Here is a 4,283-nt window from a genome sequence, read left to right on the forward strand (position 1 = left end):
TGTGACATGGTGGTGTACAGGCAGACATGGTGCTGGAGAAGGAGCTGAGAGTCCTTGCATCTTGATTCTCAGGAAGCAGGAAGTGATCTGTCTCACTAGGGATGGCTTGAGCATATGAGACTCCAGAATCCATATCCTAGAAGAAAAGAACTAACTCCTTTAGTGATTGGCACACACACACACACACACACACACACACACACACACCCCTAACCTCCAGAACACAAAATAAATAAATGAAATAAAATGTTTAAAAATTCTAATTAGTGAATCACAAATGAATAAACCTTTTCAAAAAGACTTAACTTATTTTGAAAATAAAGTAGATTTCTATATACAGGTTTCAAAAAGCCACAGTAGACTATTTAAAAATACTAATTTTTAAAAATGTACGTGTACATGTGTAGGTCTATGTCGCATGTATATATCCATGTCACATGTATAGCAGTACCAAGGAGAGCAGGAAGAAAGTTTCAGATCAGTTACTGGCAGGTGTGAGTCATCTGACATGGGTGTCAGGAACTGAACTCTGGCACTCTGTGGGAGCAGCAGATACCAGTGCACCACCTTTGCACGTCCCATTAAGTGTTTTACAGAATAGTTTTTGCTGAAATAAAACCTATAGATCATACAAAATCATGCTTTTTTGCTGGTTGGGGAAAAGTTGGAACTCGAAAGTATTATAACGGCCTGAGTACCAACAGCACTGTGACTGGATTCAAGCCTGTATGAGTACCTTGAGGTTTCTTTAACCTGCAAAAAGAATGATTAGGTATGCAAAATTTAAAATATTTCAGTTTTATTGTTCTGTACCTTATAGCTTCTGCCTTTGAAAAAAGGTACTTCAACTCCAATACTATTAAAATAAGCACTCATCTGGATTATCCAGTTCCTTCATGTTCTCCTCCCCCCTCCCCTTCTCCCCTTCTCTTTCCCTTCCTCCTTCCCTTCTCTCCCCACCCCCATGCTCACAATGTTGAAAACAAGTAGGAAGACAACGTATACAAAGCATATCGTGGTAACTAGAGATGAAATGGCTACAGCACGGTTACTAACAAGACGGGTAAGCACTGAAACATGTGTGGTGAGTAAATGTGTAGCGGTGATTATTATTTTATTTTTAAAAGTCTCTGGTTTTTCTCCAGATCATACAATCTGAGCTCTCCAACTTCCTTTATGAGGCTTCCTTTGTAAAACTCCTGGCAATTCTTGCTACAATCATGGCTTCGTAAATACATACGACTCAAGCCAAGCTCCATGTGTGCACATTTCCCTTGATACATGGTGCGCTGTATGCCCCAGAATGCCCTACTCCCGCCTCAACCTCCCAAGTATTTTAGGCATTCTGATAAATGCAGTTCTACATGATTCCTGGGTTCTTTCAGTGAGGCATTATATTTAGATCTCAAGGTATGCACAGCTGGTCAGAAAGCCAGATGTGTAAGCAAATTATTTTACATGCATTAGTATCATCAAAAATATCAGAGAAGTGTCATTGGGAAGGAAACAGATCACAGCAGAAACATCCTTGTACTTACAGATGTAGGGGTTGTCCTACCAATTATAATTTGAATAGAAATGCCCCCTCTGAAATACTTTGCTCCTAAAGGGTTGGTTCCTGACTGGTGGCAATGTCACTATCTGGGATTGCTTTGAAGTCTGCTCTTGGGAACTGTATCTTGCCCCAGGCTGGTCTCTCTGGTGTTCTCTCTGTTTTCTTGATGCCATGACTTACTGCTGTCTTCTGCCAGCCCTCTCTACCATGATGCTGAAATTGTATGCTGAACGAGTGTTTGCTTCCTTTTGTTGTTAAGCTATTTGGGCACAGCAATGTGAAAGGGTCTACTAGGGAACATTTGTTCTATAGAAGTGCACCTATATAAGTGTACCTATAGACGCTCATTGCTTTGACGACACCTGGCCATGTGGTCCTCAAGTCCATGGAGGGGGCTTGTGGGATGAATTTAGAGAAAGTCCATGATTCTGTCAGCAGAGCAACCAGAGGATGTGTTAATGGGAACTCATAACACCAAAATGCTGATGGCAGTGTGCGTAGTGGGTTTCCAATTCCTCCTCCCCTCCCAACTCTAGTTAAGATGTCTGACACAGGACTGTTTCAGTTGCAACGATAGGGAGATGGTGACCTGGAGAGTACTCCAAAGACCAGAACTCTGAGGCAAATGTGGATCCAGAAAATGAGTACTGTAACACCAGCACATTAATAGAAGACCCCAAAGCAGCATCAAGTCACATCTAAGTTTTGGAACTAGAAGGTGAAGGAGAAGCAGAAGATCAAGATAAACTCAAGTTGATAAACTTGCCAGGGATAAAAAGATAATAGCTGTTGGCCTGTGTTCTGAGGGCAAATAGAAGGCTAGTCTGAAAAGAAAAATCTCTGAACTTTATTCCTGAGTATATCTGTAATATTCCAGCAAGATAGATGCACTGCATCGATTTTATAAAACAACACGGGAAGCTCTGAAGACTGTAATACATAAAGTTTGCAAAATTATATTTAGAACGGGAAAAATATGGAAAGCTTCAACAAAATTTATGACAGTTATATAAATCTTGTCAGAATCATGATGGCAAAGATGACCTAAAAAAGGTATCCAGTTATTAGGAATTCAAATATATGTAGCACAGAAAATAACAAAACCCTTCACATTGAGTCCACTGTCCCTCATCTGCTGATTATGGAATCATCTGAGAATGTGGTATAAAGTATACTTGAGAGAAGGTTATTTCAAAAGATGTCCACATTTTTTTAAGCTTACAATAATTATGATGAATCAGAAAGCCTGAGACACAGTAGTGGTTTAAACCTTTGATCTTAGCAAATATGCTAATGAAATCAGGAAGGAATGTATTTGACTCATAGGAGGACAAGCTGTATAAAAATGATCCGAAGTTCTAGCTGTGATGGATTTGTGCATGTCTCTTAGAGTAATGACATCACTGAATTTGAAAAGATTCTAAAAATAGGCCACAGCAGCGTCATGGATGACCCATTCATATAAGTATATGCTGTGCAGCTTTTATTAAATAAGAACGCAAATGCTCATAAAATTGATTAAACCTTGCACCAGAATACATAGTCCTTATATGTGTAAGGAGTTAGACACTGATGTAGCCGATGTGGAGAGCTTGCTCCTGCAGTGCATAGTGGAGAATAGCGTTCATGACCAAATAATCCAATCAACCAACTCATTGAACTGGAGCATCAGCAGAGGGTGGTGCATGATGTTCTACTGCCCAAGATAAATTCTCTGAACTACACTATGGTCAGTAAACTGGCTTAATAGGGAACAAGCTATGGAGACACGCTTAAAGCAACAATGACAGGGAAAAATTCAGAAAGAACTGGAGGGGCAGAACTCATGTCTGTTGCTGAATCCTGGAAATGTGATAGAAATGCTATTTTGATCAACTGCTTTACATTTTGCTGCTGAATTATTCCAAAACAAAAAAAAAACAGTTTTAATCTCTGGAAGAGCAGAGCTCTGTGGAATTTATAATGCAATGACATGCTCCAGACATGTGGCATCATGATATTTTGTCACCAGAACATAACCAGACAGGTGATCTGTGTAGAGATTTGAACACACTGACATGCCACTGTTAATTAAGGTTTGTTTGTTTGTTTGTTTTTGTTGATTGATTTTTTTTCAGACAGGGTCTCACTTTGTAGCTATGGCTGGCCTGGAACTGGCTAGAGAGATCAGGTGAGCCTCAAATCTCTAGAGATTTGACTGGCTTGGCTTCCCAGCTGCTAAAGTTAAAGGCTTGTATCACCCACCTGTTTGTTACTTAATTTCGACATATTTACCTGCAGAAATTCTCTCACAGATGGTCTGCAGTAGTTTGATATTCATACTCTTTTGGACACTTCCTTTTCTCATGTATAAGTAAAAATATTTGCTACAATTTGCAAACTATCAATTCTCCTAAAGTGTGTGGGTGTCTTTCTGTTCCTGTAGCTAGTAAAGCCTAGACAGACCCATGAGAGCAACACACTGTTTCTTGGGTTCCTGCAACAGAGAAAATAATGAGGCTCAGAAACTGTCTGTGTCTGAGTTTTTATTACGTTTGATGTTACTCTTTTATTTTTTTAGTTCCTTAGACATTTCAGATTATTTTATTTCCAGTTAAGATTTTAAAAGCTAAAAAATGAAGAGTTAGCATTTTTGTTTGTTTTCAAGACAGGGCCTTACTATGTAGCTTTTGTTGGCACGGAACTCAGTATATAGACCAGCTTAGCTTCACACTCACAGAATCCATCT

At 39.3% G+C, this 4,283-nt stretch overlaps 1 pseudogene; it reads left to right on the plus strand.

Annotated features, from left to right (window-relative positions):
- Positions 1 to 973: 973 nt before the first annotated feature.
- On the plus strand, positions 974 to 3,302 carry LOC113457741 (annotated as a pseudogene).
- The last annotated feature ends 981 nt before the right edge of the window (positions 3,303 to 4,283 follow it).

Source organism: Microtus ochrogaster, linkage group LG5, assembly GCF_000317375.1.
Source record: "Microtus ochrogaster isolate Prairie Vole_2 linkage group LG5, MicOch1.0, whole genome shotgun sequence".
Taxonomy (NCBI): domain Eukaryota; kingdom Metazoa; phylum Chordata; class Mammalia; order Rodentia; family Cricetidae; genus Microtus; species Microtus ochrogaster.